The sequence below is a fragment of the Hypanus sabinus genome, chromosome 20 (genome assembly GCF_030144855.1).
Source record: "Hypanus sabinus isolate sHypSab1 chromosome 20, sHypSab1.hap1, whole genome shotgun sequence".
Classification (NCBI taxonomy): Eukaryota; Metazoa; Chordata; class Chondrichthyes; order Myliobatiformes; family Dasyatidae; genus Hypanus; species Hypanus sabinus.
Window position 1 is genome coordinate 19,892,318 of NC_082725.1, and position 19,252 is coordinate 19,911,569.

The 19,252-nt window shown below is 41.1% G+C and overlaps 1 protein-coding gene across 2 annotated transcripts in view; it reads left to right on the plus strand.

Moving 5' to 3' along the window:
• Positions 1-17,322: 17,322 nt before the first annotated feature.
• The window catches only part of LOC132378352 (copine-4), a 347,486-nt gene continuing 345,556 nt past the window's right edge, over positions 17,323-19,252 (plus strand). Inside the window, exon 1 of one of the 2 annotated variants that reach the window (XM_059945192.1) lies at positions 17,323-17,500. The gene's annotated coding sequence lies outside the window, so the exon portion shown is untranslated. Of the gene's footprint in view, positions 17,501-18,241; positions 18,331-19,252 lie in introns of those variants that run through there. The other variant, XM_059945196.1, reaches the window with a different exon arrangement.

Sequence of the window (19,252 nt, forward strand, 5' to 3'; positions counted from 1 at the left end):
TTCTGGTAGCTCTTATTTAGGGAAAACTTTGTTTTGTGGGTTAAGGCATACTCGTCTGCTAATTTGGCAGTCGCAGACAGAGTCACTGTCTCCTTCTCATCCAAGTACGTCTTCATACTCTCAGGGATACAACCTTTGAACTGTTCCATCAGTATTAACTGTAATAGTTTATCATAATCTCCAATGACCCCTTTTGAGGTGCTCCAATGCTCACAATATATTAGCATCTCACGGGCAAACTCTAAGTACGTGTGGTTCTGTGGCTTTCTCAAGTTCCGGAACTTCTGCCAGCAAGCCTCTGACACCAACTCGTAACTCCTCAATACAGCCCTTGTTACTTCCTCATAATCCTTAGACTCATCCATGGACAATGCCGAATACGCTTGCTGAGCCTTCCCCCTAAGTACGCTCTGTAACAGAACAGCCCATTTCCCCTTAGGCCAGTTCTGATTCACAGCCACTTTCTCAAAATGAAGGAAGAACTTATCGACATCCATCTCCTCGAATGGAGATACCAACTGGATCTCCTGACCAATCTTGAACCCCTCATTTGGGTTTGCAACCCAGTCTCTTCCCTGCGATGCCTTTAACCTCTCCATTTCCAGCACAAACTGCCTCTCTTTCTCTCTGTCGTCCCTCTGCCTATCTGCTTCTTCTTTCTGCCTTGCAGCTTCTATCTCCTTTATCTGGAGCTCATGCTCCCTTTCCTCCTTCTCCGCAGCCAACTTTAATCTTTCTATTTGTATCTGAAGCTCATCCTCGACTGTTTTTTTCTCAGGGAACAGGTCCAATACATCCGACGTGAACACACCCTTGGATACATCATGCACAGCTATTGCTCTCTGTATATCCAACTTGCTCATTGACGATTTCACTGCCGAGAGATTAAATCGTTTTGCAACGCTCACCAATTCCCCCTTCCTGGCATCCACTAATGCCCCCGAAGTCGGGTCTTTTAAAAATGTGTCAATTTCTATCTCTGCTGGTTTTACATCTGGTTATCTGCGCAACCAAATCAGATAAGGGACTTTTATCCCGATTCACTGGCCCCCTAATTTGGTAATCAAATCCCAGATGAGCCCCCAATTTGTTACATACCCCATAACTGGGCGTCTGACCAGCAGAGAAAGAAGAATCCGTTGGAGTCTGGTGGTACCAAACTAAAGGTATTTATTAGTAAACTACACAATACAATATCAAAAATGCAAATATACATATAAAACAAGTTAGCAGTAATAAACCTAAAAGTGTAGGAATAATAATAATCAATAATAAACAAGCTCTATTGACGTCTAGGGGTAAATGAATTGTCATAGGAAAGTATGGAGTTCAGTTCATAAATGCTGAGGTGGTTATGGTTGTGTTGAAGTCGTTGGAGAGAGAGAGTGAGCGAGAGGTAACAGCTACATCAGGCAAACCTGTTGCTTTCGTAATCCGTCGTATCGTTGTGGTCATTCAGTTATGACCCCTCTGTTCTTCAGTTAGACCGTTTTTCTGTGGTGGATTCGTCACTCTGGCATGAGTGGACACACACACAAGTCCCCACCGGCCCTGCTGTAACACTGTGAGCTTTACTGACTGATCTCCTGGTTTGGTTTCTGAAGCCCCCACCTTTCTGTGGGTTCACAACACACAGTCAGTGTCCACTGGTGTGTCTAAAGGGTGTCTCTCCAGACCTGTCTTTTATCCCCACTCACGGGGTCTCAGCTATCCATCAACTCTGAATGACTGTGTCCAACAAATCAGGCCACTCCTGCTATCTCCTGAGGAATGTTAATGAGCAAAGTAAAGTCCTTGTAGTGGAAGGTAAATAATCCAGGAAGAGTCAAAATACAGTAAATTAACAGTCTCTCTCCCCCTCTTATCTGTAGCAGATGTTCTTGCCTGTGTTTCATCTCTCTCTCGAATGAGCAGCATAGCAACAGCAATAGTTCGTAGTTCTCAGGAGGGGGGTTGGGAATGGTTAACTCTGCGCCCCATTGTCCATCAGGTCTGTTCATCACTCATAACAAGTTAAATTGGAAAAATGCAATATGAGTTAGCATGCTTGCCTGACATTGAAGGCTATGGGATTAAGCCACATTTCATCAACTTCTGGGTGAAAAAGTTCCATGTAACCATATAACAATTACAGCATGGAAACAGGCCACCTTGGCCATTCTAGTCCTTGCTGAATGCTTAGTTTTAAATGACAATATCGAACCATTCTCTACCACTACTACTGGAAGCTCGTTCCACACAGCTACCACTCTCTGAGTAACGAAGTTCCCCCTCGTGTTACCCGTAAACTTTTGCTCCCTAACTCTCAACTCATGTCCTCTTGTTTGAATCTCCCCTACTCTCAATGGAAAAAGCCTATCCACATCAACCCTATCTAAAGACAAGTCCCAGAACGGATATCCAACCTTGTAGAAGCTTGTCTGTAAGATTACCATACCTATACACCAAAGACTGAAAGCTGTTGAAATCTTGAAAACCATAGTGCTGCTTTAATTTTCTTGTGAATAAATTTGAAAATTTCTAAGACCTGGACATAAGAATTTCTGATAAACAAGACTAACTCTTGACCCATAAAGTGTAGTTTTTTTTTTGAGGTGTAACATACACGCCAATGCCTTGTTTCCCCAATAAAAATAATCACTTTGAAACCAGTCATAAGCTTTTATAATTTACAGTATTTCTTTCAGCCATCTTTAAGCCAATTAAATATTTATATTTGCTAAAATTCATACAAGAAGCAATAACCTCTGTTCCTGAGATGTTTTGGTATTTAGTATAGTTATCCCTAGCCAGCAACCTTTAATCAGATTTTATGATAATTATCAGGTATTGGCAACACAGTCATGCAGTTCTTAGAGCTGCTGCCTCTCAGTTCCAGCAGCCTGAGTTCAATCCTGACCTCTGGTGCTATCTCCCTGAACTTGCATGTTCCCCCCTTTGACTTTTCTTGTTTCCTCTCACATATGTTTGGATTGGTAGGTTTAATGGCCACTGTAAATTAACTCTTCTATGCAGGGGAGTGGTAGAATCTGAGGAGAAGGCTTTGGAAGTTGAAAGAAATGTGGAGATTATAAAATGGATTATGGTAGAATTGCTGAAAAAACTAATTGGTGCTTGTTGGTCAGCACAAACCATGAGAGCTGGCCATGTATGGTCTGGTTCCATACTGTTTCTCTCCGTTACTCTGACAATTGGTAATTGCTTTGTTATTGTCATGTGTACGAAGAGATAGTGACAAGCTTTCATCTCCATGCCATCCAGACAGATCATTCCACAAGTACATCAAGAACATACAAATGGAAACTGTGGAAGCTGGCTGTGCTTAAATTGGCTGCCATGTTTCATTCATTATAAAAGTGACCAACTTCTAAGCTAGTTCATTGGCAGTATATTAGTTTGAGACTTCCTGAATGAGTTGGAGGAAGAGTTTTAGATTTTATTTTTTGTTTTTTTCCATACTACTAATCCTTTGCATTCACATTTCATGCAGTGGAGATCTCTTGCTAACATCATCTTTACATGTCCTCAACAACCTTACAATTCAACAACAACTTGCTTTGCCTTCCTTGATAATTTATGCAGTCTCGCTACTTAGATTACACTTGTTGCCTTTCCACAGGATTCAGAGCCAACAACTTCAAAGCCAGCCACTTAGGCAACGACTTAATTCAAGTTTCAAGTTTATTGTCATTCAACCAGACAAACACATAGTTGAAAACAAGGTTTCCCTCCCAGATGAGCTCAATCCCTTTATGCTTGCTTTGACCATAGAAACCATCACAAACTCCCACAGCCCCTGATGTCAGTCTCTGAGGCTGACAAGAGAGCATCCTTCAGCAGGGTGAACCCATATAAAGCATCCAGCCCAGACAGAGCAGCTGGCTAAGTGATGAAAGCCTGTGCTGATGAACTAGCTGGAGTGCTCACTGCTATCTTTAACCTCTCACTTTGGCAGTCTGAGATACCCACCTGCTTCAAGCAGGCTTCGATTGTTTCTGTGCTAAGAAGAACAAAGTAATCTGCCTCAATGACTGTTGTCCAGCAGCATTTACATCCGCTGTGATGAAGTGCTTTAAGAGGTTGGTGATGAAACTTATTAACTCCTGTCTAAGAAGCAACTTGGATCCACTCAATTTGTCTTCCGTCACAATAGGTCAACAGCAGATGCCATTTCATTGGCTCTTCACTCGATCATAGAACATCCGGACAGCAGATGAATGCATCAGGATGCTGTTCTTCATTGACAACAGCTTATCGTTCATTACTATCATCCCCTCAAAACTGATCAATAAGCTTCAAGTCCTAGGCCTCAATACCTCCTTGTGCAACTGGATTCTCAATTTTCTCATTTACCCACCCTAGTCAGTTTGGATTGGGTACAAAGTCTCCTCAACAATCGCCATCACTTATCATGTGGGTATAGAGTACTATTCTCTATTTCCTTCACAAGTTCCCATTGTTCATGTATCACTTTTACAGTCCTGGTTTGGCTGTGTTAATGCTATACAAATAAGTAGGAAAAGGGCTGTAGTGACAAATAGGAACATATGTGTATTTAAAGTGTGTGGGTAGATTCAAAATGAGTGGGCTTAAATTTTGGAGGCATGAATTCATGAATAGTTGAGATAGCTGCACCATTAATAACCTAGATAAAGAATGAAATGAGAGTTGGGGCAATGGTCCTGAAACTACCAGATTGTTTCAATAACTCATTTTGTAATCAACAAGCCTAAATGTGACTCCAGACTTAAAACAATATGGACAACACTTGATTGAGGATTGAAGTGCTCTAGCACAGAGTACAGTGCTCATTGAATGCAAATTGGAGGCTTCAATGATTAAGGAAGTGATTGATTTTGTTTGCAATGTTAATTGACCATTGTAAACAATTAGTACAAAGAGGCAATCATGCCACTAGCCTGAATGATATTTAGGTGATCAGGTAAAGAAAAGATAACACAACTGTGGCGAACAAGAGAAGTCAAAGCCAGCATAACAGCCAAAGAGGGGGCTTATAATAGAACAAAAATTAGTGGGAGGTTGGAGGATTGGGAAAATTTTCAAAACCAACAGAAGACAACAAAAGAAATCATTAAGAAGTTAAAGATGGTATACAAATGTAAGCTAGCCAATAATATTAAAGAGGATTCCAAAAGTTTCTTCAGATACATAAACTGTAAAAGAGAGTCGAGGGTGGATATGGGACTGCTGGAAAAGAATGCTGGAGAGGTAGTAATGGGGGACAACAAAATGGCAGATGAACTGAATCAGTCTTCCCTGTGGAAGACACTAAGTCTGGAGGTAGATAAGTCACCTGGACCAGATGGTATACTCCCCAGGATTCTAAAGGAGCTGGCTGAATATATTGTGAAAGCAGTGATAATGATCTTTCAAGAATCATTAGATTTTGGAATAGTTCCAGAGATTGGAAAGTTGCAAATGTCACTCTGCACTTCGAGAAAGAGGAAAGGCAAAAGAAAAGCAACTGTAAGCCAGTTAGTCTGATCTCAATGGTTGGGAAGATATTGGAGTCGATTATCAAAGATGAAGTCTCGAGGTACTTGGATGCTCATGATATAATAGGCAGTAGGCAGCATGGTTTCCTCAAAGGAAAATCTTGCCTGACAAATCTGCTGGAATTCTTTGAAGAAATACCAAGCAGGAGAGACAAAAGAGAATTGGTTGATGTTGTATACTTGGATTTTGATAGTGCATTGACAAGGTGCCACAAATGAGGTAGCTAAATAAGGTACAAACCCATGGTATTACAGGAAAGATTCTAGCAAGGATAAAGAGGTGATTGATTGGCAAGGGGCAAAGAGGGGGAATAAAGGGAGCCTTTTCTTGTTGACTGCCAGGGACCAGTGGTATTCCACAGGGGTCTGTGTTGGGACTGATTCTTTTTATGTTATATGTTAATGATTTGGATGATGAAATTGATGGTTTTGTTGCAAAGTTTGCAGATGATATGAAGATAGGTGTATGGAAAGGTATTTTGAGGAAGTAAAGAGGCTACAGAAGGAATTAGACAGACCAGGAGAGTGGGCAAAGAAATAGCTGATGAAATACAGTGTTTGGAAGTGTATGGTCATGCACTTTAGCAGAAGAAATGAAAGGGCTGACTATTTTCTAAATGGAGAGAAAATACAAAAAACTGAGGCACAAATGGACTTAGGAGTCCTTGAGCAGGATCCCCTAAATGTTAATTTGCAGATTGGGTATGACGTAAGGAAGACAAATGTGATGTTAGCATTCACTTCAAGAGGACTAGAATACAAAAGCAAGGATATAATCTTGAAACTTTATAAAGCACTGATAAGGCCTCATTTGGAGTATTGTGAACAGTTTTGGGCTCCTTATCTTAGAAAGGACACTGTCTCAGACTAGAGGGGTGTCCTTTTAGAATGGAGATGAGGAGGAATTTCTTTAGCCAGAAAGTGGCAAATCTGTGGAATTCTTTACTACAAGCAGCTGTAGAGGCCAAGTCTTGATGTATATTTAAGGCAGAGGTTGTTAGACTCTTGATTGAAAAGCGAAGGAAAGGCATTTCAGGATGTATATTGTATACACTTCTCTGACATTAAATTGTACCTTTGAACCTTTGCAACTCTGGTCAGGGTATGAAGGAGTGCAGGGAGAGTGCAAGAGATTTGGGCTGAGAAGAAAATTCAATTAGCCATGATGAAATGGCAGCACGTACTTGAAGGGAGAAATGGACTGATTCTACTCCTACATCTCATGGTTTAATAATGGGTGTGTCAATATCTGTGGTGATCTGTGGTCACCCTCAACCCAGTACTGAAAGTAGATCAATAACCTCTGCCCAGGAGAGAGGATATCTTTGTAAACCTTTCTGGAGGGAAGCCCTTCTGCAAAGTGGACTTAACAGAAGCCTATGTACAAATGGAGATGGAAGAAAAGCCCGAAGTATTTCTTACCATACACACTCAAATATTGCTATAATTGACTTATTTTTGGATAAACATCTGCACCTGCACTGTGACACAAAGCTATGGACCGGGTCTGTAAGGCTGCTTACGCACTCCGTGCTACTTGGATTGTTACTGGCATGGGCGACAAGGAACATCTCCAAAATCCCAAGACACTGCTAAACATATTAGCAGATTATGGGCTCAGAACACAATGTAACAGGTGTGAATTCTTCAAATCAAACATCTCTTACTGTGGCCACGCCATTTGCACACAAGATTTACCCAAGTGTGCTGAGAAAATTCAAGCAGTGGCAGATTCCCCAAGGCCAAAGGATGTGCCAGAGTTGTGGTCCTTCTTAGGATTTTTCAACTACTATACCAGGTTCCTGCCAAACCTGGCCATCATGTTTTACCCTTTGAACTCATTGCTACATATTGGAAAGAAATGGCAAAGGACAAAGCAGTGTGATGTGACTTTCAAACAGATAATGGAATTGGTAACATCAGACATTTTACTCACAAATTGTAATCCACATCATAAAGTGAAACTTGCCTATGACACCTCACCTTATGGTAAATGTGCAGTCACGTCACATGATGAGTGATGGAAGTGAACACCCCATAGCTTTTGCATCATGTTTCCTTACTGTTGTAGAGAAAAATTATGCACAGATTGACAGAGAGGCCTTGAGTCTGATTTGGGGTGTAAAATGTTTCAACTAGTGCTTGTTTGGGAGCTAGTTTATTCTCATTACTTATCATCAACCATTAGTGTCCATTTCAATCCACTGAAGTTTGGTCCACTAACAGCAGCAGCACAAATGCAGAGATGGGTAGCATTTCTTGGAGGACAACAGCAAATTCAGGAGGACAACTAATCATGGAAGTGTCACTGGGGGGCATTTGGACTGGACCCCAAATGCAGGACACAGACACTGAAGTACTAGGAACAGGGCAGGACAAAGCTAAAGGACAGGACAGTTCATGGCAATCCTGGGGTTCTCAGAGGTCCTGTGTTTCTCAGAGGCTTGGCTCAAGGCTAGCCTCCTGGGCAGGCCATGGGACTCCTGGGCAGGACACAGGACAAAACCCAACAGAGGCAAGGAACCAGAAGTGACAGAACCAACCACAGGGCAACAGCAACCAGCCTGGCTTACCCAACAGAGGGAAGGGGCAGGAGCAGCTAGGGTCATGGGTTCTTGGAGCTAGCCTCCTGGGTGGGCCACAGGACCCCTGGGCAGGGCATGGGACACAACCTGCCAGAGGGAAGGAACCAGAAGGGACAGAACCAACCACACAGCAACAGCAACTGGCCTGGCTTACCCAACAGAGGCAAGGGACAGGAAGGGAGCTCAGTCTGGGGTGGCTTCAAGACTCAAGGCAGCCAGTAACCATCAGCAGGCTACAGAACAGCCAAATCCATTACTTCCTGAAAGACCACACTTTCCACTGGTGGATTACTCCAAGCAGAGACTGACAGGACACCACCAGCACCCCAACTACACTCAATCCCCAAGCCATTCATATTCCCAGCCAACAAGATGAGCATCAGGTGCAAATGCTTGAGTCCAAGCCAAAACAAGGAACAGTCAGAGGACCCGGAGTCCGGAGTCCGCAGAATGTGGACTTCAGACCGGGCCATGACAGGAAATGCTGATGGAGCATTTTGGGAAAAGGAGAAGGATGCCCTGGGCTGTGAGAATCACTTCCTCCAGTCCCAGAGTGAACTCATAGAACAACCATGGAGGATGCTCCAGAATCAGAGATTACTTCATAGCCACAAGTCAAGCAGTATGACCCTGATCCCCCTCCCCCACCCCCAGTCAGGGAAACCATTTATCTCGCGAAAGTAAGAACTTCTCCACAACGATTAAATCTTCGGGCCTGAATTGGAGCATTTAAAATTTACTATGCTGTGGATTTCCATGTTGTATATTGTTTATGTAGTTGAGATGCATTCTCTGTTGAGTTAAAGTTTATAGCTAAGCAGGGAGGAGCAGTATGTGTTTAATATTTCAGTAATATCTGAGTAATATTGTAAATATATTGTTTGATTAAGCATTCTTTGTTGTTTACATAATGTATTGCACGGTATATGTAAAAGTACATGAATGGCATATCTCATCATGATACCATGTCATAAGTGCGCGTCTCACTAAAAGTAAAACTAAGACTGTACTCGAGTTATCCTGGCTCTGTGTTTTTCTTTCAATTAGTTTTTCATGCTTTGGAGTTACAAAACATAACAGGTTCCTTTCATGAGAAAACTATTACAGGTGGTTGGGAAAAGAGAAGTGATTAGTCGGAATGGGCTTCACTTAAATTATATCAGAACAAGTTTTAGGCTTTAAGATAAACTGGCTGGGGAGTTGTGTTTGGTTGTGGTTTTGCTGAGGAGTAATTTTAAAAGTTAAAGAGGGAGAACAAGTTGATAGTGTATTGATACCAAGTTTGCAATGATAATCACTGTGTGGATCTGTTTTCCTTTAATTTGTTAAGCCAAGATTTGTTTAAAAAATGTAGATTCTTAGAATATCTACAGAAATTGTAACAATAACAATAAATGCTTGGGTATAATATGGTTGTCATTTGATACTGTTGTGTAGAATCCAAGGTTGGGAATTAAATATTTCAGGATGCTTAAATATGGGAAAGAAATAAAAGGGGAGAAATTAAATGGAATGGACCATTGTACTCCAGAGCTTGGAAAAATGAAAGGCAATCTCATTGACACTTGCAAAATTTTTAAGGCTTTACAATAGCATTGTGGCCTGGTTTTGTCATTTAGAACCAAGGGTTGCAATCACAGAATAATTGTCTCCAGTTTATGATGGCTGAGGTGAACTTTAATCACATGGAATCTTGATAATTCTTTCATGAAGACGCTTGTGGCAGTTCTGTTGTTGAGTATGTTTAAAACTGATGGATTTGTGGATATAAAGGGAATTGGAAGATCACATAGCCCTTTCTCTACCCCTCCTGCACCACCCTGTGTTGTACATTTATTTTCTAACTATTATTCAAATACTAAATGCCAAATATTCAAAATACAAAATTTACATTACGTATTAGCCTTGATATAAAGGATTGGCCACAGAGTAATGGCCAATGAGGCACAATGGTCTTGTGCAGCATGCTGTTGGTTCTATTTTCCTTAATCTTGTGCTCATAAGTAGATGTAAAAGTTAACCTTTTATTGATTTCTAATAGACTTGCTAATTATCTTAACAGATGCGATCCCTATTTCTCAACTCTGCAGCTTCTGCAAATGGCTTGGCCGTGTTTCCAGTCTGGATGTAGGGTGTAAGTTGAATGAAGAGTTAAAATTGGTAAGTCGCAAAGGTAATGATACAGTTGTCATGGGGGATCTCAACATGCAGGTAGACTGGGAGAATCAGAATGGTACTGGACCCCAAGAAAGGGAGTTTGTGGAGTGTCTCAGAGATGGATTCTTAGAACAGCTTGTACTGGAGCCTACCAGGGAGAAGGCAATTCTAGATTTAGTGTTGTGCAATGAACCGGATTTGATCAGGGACCTCGAGGTAAAGGAACCATTAGGAGGTAGTGACCATAATATGATATGTTTTAACCTACAATTTGAGAAGGAGAAGGGAAAATCGGATGTGTCAGTATTACAGTTGAACAAAGGGAACTATGGAGCTATGAGGGAGGAGCTGGCCAAAGTTCAATGGAACAATACCCTAGCAGGGAAGACAGTGGAACAACAATGGCAGGTATTTCTGGGAATAATGCTGAAGGTGCAGGATCGGTTCATTCCAAAGAGGAAGAAAGATCCTAAGGGGAGTAAGGGTCGGCCTTGGCTGACGAGCGAAGTAAAGGGCAGTTTAAAGTAAAAGAGAAGAATTACAACATAGCAAAGATAAGTGGGAAACTGGAGGACTGGGAAGAGCAACAGAAGATAACAAAAAAGGCAATACACCAAGAAAAAATGAGGTACGAAGGTAAACTAGCCAAGAATATAAAGAAGGATAGTAAAAGCTTCTTTAGGTATGTGAATAGCAAAAAAATAGTTAAGACCAAAATTGGGCCATTGAAGACAGAAACGGGTGAATTTATTATGGGGAACAAGGAAATGGCAGATGAGTTGAACAGGTACTTTGGATCTGTCTTCACTAGGGAAGACACAAACAATCTCCCAGATGTAATAGTAGCCAAAGGAACTAGGGTAAAGGATGAACTGAAGGAAATTTATATTGGGCAAGAAACGGTGTTGGATAGACTGTTGAGTCTGAAGGCTGATAAGTCCCCGGGACCTGATGGTCTGCATCCAAGGGTACTTAAAGAGGTGGCTCTAGAAATCGTGGATGCATTGGTAATCATTTTCCAATGTTCTATAGATTCAGGAACAGTTCCTGCTGATTGGAGGGTGGCTAATGTTGTTCCACTTTTCAAGAAAGGAGGGAGAGAGAAAACAGGGAATTATAGACCGGTTAGCCTGACGTCAATGGTGGGAAAGATGCTGGAGTCAATTATAAAAGAGGAAATTATGACACATTTGGATAGCAGTAGAAGGATTAGTCTGAGTCAGCATGGATTTATGAAGGGAAAATCATGCTTGACTAATCTCCTGAAGTTTTTTGAGGATATAACTATGAAAATGGATAAGGGAGAGCCAGTGGATGTAGTGTACCTGGACTTCCAGAAAGCTTTTGATAAAGTCCCACATAGAAGATTAGTGGGCAAAGTTAGGGCACATGGTATTGGGGGCAGAGTAATGACATGGATTGAAAATTGGCAGGCTGACAGGAAACAAAGAGTAGTGATTAACGGGTCCCTTTCGGAATGGCAGGCTGTGACCAGTGGGGTACCGCAAGGTTCGGTGCTGGGACCTCAACTGTTTACAATATACATTAATGATTTAGATGAAGGGATTAAAAGCAACATTAGCAAATTTGCTGATGACACAAAGCTGGGTGGCAGTGTGAAATGTCAGGAGGATGTTATGAGAATGCAGGGTGACTTGAACAGGTTGGGTGAGTGGGCAAATGTACGATTTAATGTGGATAAATGTGAGGTTATCCACTTTGGTGGCAAGAACAGGAAGGCAGATTACTATCTAAATGGAGTCAAGTTAGGAAAAGGGGAAGTACAACGAGATCTAACTGTTCTTGTACATCAGTCAATGAAAGCAAGCATGCAGGTACAGCAGGCAGTGAAGAAAGCTAATGGCATGCTGGCCTTTATAACAAGAAGAATTGAGTATAGGAGTAAAGAGGTCCTTCTGCAGTTGTACAGGGCCCTGGTGAGACCCCATCTGGAGTACTGTGTGCAGTTTTGGTCTCCAAATTTGAGGAAGGACATTCTTGCTATTGAGGGAGTGCAGCGTAGGTTCACAAGGTTTATTCCCAGAATGGCGGGACTGTCATATGTTGAAAGATTGGAGTGACTGGGCTTGTATACACTGGAATTTAGAAGGATGAGAGGGGATCTGATTGAGACATATAGGATTATTAAGGGATTGGACACACTGGAGGCAAGAACCATGTTCCTGCTAATGGGTGAGTCCAGAACTAGAGGCCACAGTTTAAGAATAAGGGGTAGGCCATTTAGAACAGGGATGCGGAAAAACTTTTTCACCCAGAGAGTGGTGGATATGTGGAATGCTCTGCCCCAGAAGGCAGTGGAGGCCAAGTCTCTGGATGCAGTCAAGAGAGAGTTAGATAGATCTCTTATAGATAGCGGGGTCAAAGGATATGGGGAGAGGGCAGGAACGGGGTACTGATTGTGTATCATCAGCCATGATCACAATGAATGGCGGTGCTGGCTAGAAGGGCCGAATGGCCTACTCCTGCACCTACTGTCTATTGTCTATTGTAAAGCTTTCATAATTTTAAGATATTTTGTGGCTACCTTTTGCTGTCAGAGAACAATTTTGGACCCATAATCCATCCACACAGCAGCAATCCTATATAATTCAAACTCTGGCTCAGGTAAAGAGTTAAACATAATGTACCAAAAGCATTTTAAAAGATTAATTACCTCAGAAGATTTTTGGGGTAGGTAAAGGTGTAGAAAATGTCTGTATCTGGCATTTCATAAGTTTTTAGCTGAAATTCCTTTAGCTTTTCTCATTTTTCAATGTGATGGCAATACACAAAGTATTTTATAATAAACGGTTTAAGGTTTAAATTGAATAGCTTTATAGTCCTGACTGAGAACAGTGAGGGAAGAAAATGAGTGCACTTCAAAATTTATTCGATTTCTTAGCTTGTGTAATTCCAAAAATCAAACCTTAGGGCCTCTTTGCTAGATTTGAAAGTCATTTCTTGATTTGGAAATAACATTCTGAATAACAAGCCGCAATTCATAAGATTAGGTTGGCCGAGTAGTATATGGAAGAAGGATTAAAGAGTTTAGATACTTTTTAAAAAGTTTAACTTTCTTGTGTGCAGATAAAGGCAACAGAATGATATTTTGCATTGTATTTCTTCATGTCGCTTCACAATAAATTCATCCCCTAATTGCTTGGCAAATGCAGATATGTGGCTTTCCACATTTTCTTTTAATAACTCCTGTGAATTTCCATAGGTTAGTTGAATCCACTTAAATCAGCATCCATTGCTTGGTTGGTAGCATTTGCACCTGGTACAGAGTCACTTTGGAAACTGAGCTGCTGTGTCAGTATTGTATTTATGGGGTGTAACTCTGAATATGGCATATAGTTCAGACAGACATGATGCTTTGTCAGCCTTCAGCAGCAGTGAGAAATCTCATAGTATATTTTGAAGAGAAGGATGTGACCTATCCCCGGTGTTCTGACCAAAATTTATTCTTTGACCAGTCCTGGGGTCACTGTGACCTAGCCGTATGTCAGACATCACTGCTCTCAAATTGTCCTCTGCATTCTCTACATCACAACACTTCACATAAACTTCGCTAGCAATGAGGTTCTCAGGAAGATGAAGTAATGAAATGTGCAAGACAGCAGCCCCTATGTAACTATAGTATAAATTGATACTTTCATCTAAGACACCTAATTACAGTTCTTACTATTTTTCCCCTGTGAAGACCAGAACTATCTTTTTCAGAACACTAGCAATTTTATTTCAGTCTCATGCATTTTTACTATGTTTCTTAATGAGAAGAAATTCCTCTGTGTTTTTTGGTTGGATTTTTGTTTTTTTTAAAAAAAAGCTTTTAGCTTCAGCTACTGTTAACTGTAATCACCAGCTGGTGGTGTAGTGGCATCAGCACTGGACTTCAAAGCAGATGGTCCTGAGTTCAAACCCAGCTGAGTCCCAACCTGGGCAGCAGCATCTGTGCGTAAGAAAGGCCTGGCAATCTACTTCTGTATCTTGCCATATGGACCCTATGAAGAGTCCATGAAGAGTTGGACTTCACTGAGCAACAACAACAAACTGTTAACTGCATTATTTGCTGTAGAAGTGAGAAGCTAGAATGCCGCTGCCGCTGAAGCCTGTGTATGTCCACTTTTTCCATCATAACAGATGGAAATATTGAGGAGTTTTATTATGCACATCATTGTAACTGACTGGAGAATGAAAGTACTTCTGCTGTCATCACCGATATCACAAGAGGAGATAAAATTCTGTTTTACTAATAGCATATATTACTGGTTCTATACATTCATAAACAATGCCATGCAAAACGTGTTTTCTGCCATAAGAGCCCAAAGGAACCTGAAAGCATAATCTTGACGTGCTGGCGGGTTGATCTATCATTACACACAAGCATTGGAAATGTCAATTATCTTGTCCATTAATGAGAGCAAGAAACAAATGTCGGCACAAGGTATTTACTTGGTGTTGTTTACTAATAATATATTTCCAGAAAATCAACCACAAAGCACGCTTGGAATTTTAAAAAGAAACACGCGCATCGGTTTCTGTCATTTTCATAATGAAGGAGACAGGGAAGCTAGTTTGCACACTGTAAATATTGAAAAAGCAGTGGTAATGTTCTTTTCTGGCAGTGTTATTTAAGTCAATGTATTATCTGGGGCATCCTGCTCTTCAAAACCATTCTCTGTGATTTTACACGTCAATCAGGGCCTCACTTTTGGATTTCATCTGAAAAGTGGCATCTCAGACAACGCTCCGCTCAGTCAGGAGTGAGAGCCTAATCCTTCATGTTCCACTCTCCTTTCATACAGGAAAACAGCTCAGTGCTCAATGAAGGGGGCACCTGATGGGGAATTGAGGGTCCAGCTATGAGTAGGCCTTTAAAAGGGAACCATAACGGAACTGGTTGGGCGATGCTAGTTCTCTCGCTAACCTTGCCCTTTTTGCGCAGTTAGTCTCTCCTCCACATTGTGTCCCTGGTCTAGTTTCCCCTGTAATTCACACACTTTGCCCTCCCATTCTGCAGTTCTTGCGAGTTCACCACGTACACACCCCACTTGGCTAATCAAAACAATCCCTTCAGTTAACGTGCTCTGCTGGTCTATAACTCATAAAAATAAGGCTTCTGGACACAGGCATTGCAGAAAGTTTAATTTGTTTTCACTCATGCTGTTACATTGGTTTGGCCCCAGAATGACCCCAAAAGACGCAAGGGACAGTTTGGGACGTCCTAAAATAATGCTTGTCTTAGTGGGTGCAGGCGCACTACACAGTGGGCAGGTAAATTTAAACCCTCAGTTTGGCTTTGCTAAGAGATGTGGAGGTTGGATTTGACTGTTGGTGAATAGTTATATTGGAAAGTTAATGACAAAATGTGTCATGGAGAAAGCCTGTACATGTTTGTTTTCATTTGTCTGTTTGTAAACTTTCCTTCACCTGCCACTAAATAAAACACCTTGCACTAACATGTTGGTGTGGCTTGTCATCTGTTTTCTTCCCAATTGGTGACCCTCGCCAGGCACATTTGCCACACCTGATAGTGAGGTGTGGCAGGAACAGAGGTGACACAGTTTAAGGGGAGATATATGATGCCAACTACAGTAATAGTGGTTCAGAGGGAGGAAGAGATGAGGTGACGAGAAGAAAAGTGTATGGCTAAGCAGGGATTGAAGGGATTTGAAATAAAACTGGGCTTTTCTTGGTAACTTTCTGGGGCTTGAGTGCATCGTGTGAACCTCCAGGGTTTACACTGCTTATAATGGTGTAGGTTTCAACATCTATGTCAGCCATAGTACAAACATTATAGGATCAAGTCCTTCCGCACACACTTAAAAGCAAAGCTCCAGGCTAATTCTCCAGTGCAGAAGAGTGTTTATGATGTACAGTTGGAGGTGCTGTTTTTGGGATGAGATATTAAACCAATGTTCTATCAACTCCACTTAAGGAGTAGACAGTTCAACTACTCTAGTTTGAAGAGGTTCAACTACTCTAGTTTGAAGAGGACCAGCAGAAACTTTGGCAATATTTACTAGAGCATGAAATAGAAGTGGGAATATGCCATCTGTGTTTCCAAGCCCACTCTGCCATTTGGCTCTTGGCTTCCTGAGCCACGGCTCACTCCTCATGGCTGTTCCTTGCCTCAGGTCCTTCTCCCCAATCACAATGAGATTCATTATCACTGGCGAGATTTATTGTCCTGCGTCAGCAGGGCAAAGATGCAAAAACCTAAAAACTGCAAAAATAAATAAAAGGTGCCTAAAAAGGGAATAATGAGGTAGCATTTATGGGTTCTTGGACTGTTCAGAAACCTGATGTGGAGGTGAAGCAGTTGTGTCTTAATCGTTCAGTTTGGCTCGGCAGGCTCCCTGATGGTAGTAATGACAAGAGATGATCTAAACAATCTCTTGATTTCATTAATGCTCTCATCTCACCTTCAATTATGCTCAAGGTTTAAGAATTGCAATGAATTCTAACAATCTACAATATTCTGTGTGTAGAAAATTCTCATTGTCCCAGTCATAAATTGCCCATTTATCTTGAGACAATATTTAACTTATGCACTTTACTTGGTTTACCTATGAACAATTTATTTTGCAGATTTAATTCTTACCTTCCTAAGTTATTGTATGTTATGTGTACAGCTGTGCTTTACACCCTGGTCCGGAGAAACGTTGTCTCGTTTGACTATATTTATAAACTTGATTTGACAATGACCCTCCCAACATGGCAAAACAGATTTGGTCATTCGCACATTATTCTTTATAGAACCTTTGCAAGTTGACCACTGATTTAAATGCAGGAAAAAAAAGCCACGTTTCAAGAAGTACTTCTTCGACGATAAAGCACTTTGCTGCGGCCTGATTGGCGTTGTCGAGAGGCAAGTGCTTACTTAGCCAGTTAGTGGAAGAATATTGTCGAGTTGGCGGCGATGAAGCTGCAGAGGGCGCTGGTGTTGTATCTTGCAACATAGCCCGTGCTCTGAAGAAGGAAGGCTCTGATTTTCATTTAGGAGACGGAAAGCTTGAGAAAGCGCTGAGTAGTGTATCGGGCTGTCAACTCTGCGCGCGTTCAATCCGCTAGAGTCGTTTCATCCCAACCGCAGCGACGAGCATGGATTGCTTCCTCCAGCACTGGATGCAGAGTCAGTCCACTTCGCTACTGCTGAAGTAGAGTGAGGAGACTGAGGAAAAGTAAATCGTTATCTACTGGAACCTGGTGGGCTTTTACTGATAATTTCCAAAACAGGTAATTTTATTGATTATTCCCCCCCAATTTCCCTTTTTCTATCCCAATTGCAATACTTGCCGTGATAACTTTGCAAAGTAAAATAAGCTGCGTATTTTGATTACTGAGTGATACAAAAGGTGATGTTACAAATTTTAGCCACCAATTTCTTGTTTATAACCTGATTTAATTTTCCTTTACTTCAATAATAATTTTTTTTTTGTAAGTTGCCATGAAACGTTTCAGGCGAAATTCTCATGAACTCTATAAACAACTATCAACGGTGCAACCTATCTCACCTTAATACCAAATTCACTTTGGGCTCTTAATTCTTACCCTTTGAAGTAATATAAGAATAACGGAGGTTCCCCACTTTTCAATAGAGGACGCTGATTGGAGGGAGGTAAATCCGTAACATATTAAGACTTGATGCAAAGATCTATATTTAAAAGCAAGCTTAGGTAATATTTTAGATAATATAGATGGGCATCGATGTCGATCACTTGCTGGGACTTTTCTTGAAAACAGCAAGCAAACTAAAACATAATAATAATAATAATTGCCCTGTAGATGTCTGGGGAAGTCGGATTGTTTCAGAGTCTGTAGCTGATAATGTTCTCTTGGGGGAAGGTTTAAAAGGTTTTTATGAAACTGTTCTCGCTTTATTTCCAAGGACGTGGCCAAGTTTTAGAAACAGGTTTAAGCAAGAATTGTGGATCAAATGAATGACCAAACTTTAGCCGCCCGAAGCCTTCTGAGCTCACGCCCTGGTCAGATTTGCTTTGAAGTAGGAGGCTGCGATGTTGCTGCTCTGAGATCTAACTAGGACGAGAGCAGAAGCGAGAATGCAGGTTTTTGACATTATTTAGAATGCCAGATTAATGACAGGATTGCCGAATGGAACGTCTTAATTCCAGAAATACATTCGAACGGTGTTCTTGGAGATTGTGTGTACTTTGTCGGAATAATAGTGTGGCACAGCATTGAAACTGGGATCCGGGTTCTCCGGGAACAGAAGCTTTATCAATGGTGGCAGCAAGTGTTATTGATGCTTGGCGAATGAGCCCAATTTATGGCACATTCAATATAATTTATCTGTATGAATGTGCGTACATAAAGTTATAGCCTAGTTTGTGTCCTGCCCATCTGACCAATGTTTGCAAACTTTAATTTGTTTTGGAGAAAGATCCTTCAAAACAAAGCTTCAGTGGAATTGAAAAAGAACGATGTACAAATTAAACTCCATTTAGCTTTAATAAAGTGACGGTCAGTGGCCGGCTTCTGTATCTGTATTGTAGGTTTAGAATAGAGGAATGTTTGGCATTCCTGTTTGCCAATGAGCATAATAATCAACTACTGTACGTGGAAACCTAGCGATTCGCAAACACACGGAGCTGCGAAAACGCTTACACTGATGATGAAAGGATGTAGAAGTACCATGTCAGACCGTGATTGAGCTTTCATCACTTGCATGTAAAGTTCTACAAATAATTTACTACTTGTTATTTTAACTGTTGTTTTGAGTGAGTATGTTCTGAGACTATTTTTTTGCTTTTAAATTTTGAACTTAATTTTCTGAGAGGGAAAAATGCTTTCATTGAGTAGATTTTGCTCAAGGATGTGATTAAAAGGGGAAAATGTGCTTTTCTTCATGCTCATCATAATACAAGGAAGTATCAGGCAGCTTGTGTACAAAAACTGTAATGCTATATTTTTTTCTGATATATATTTATACCTAATGGTGATAATATCGGTGCTCCAGTTTTGCCAGTG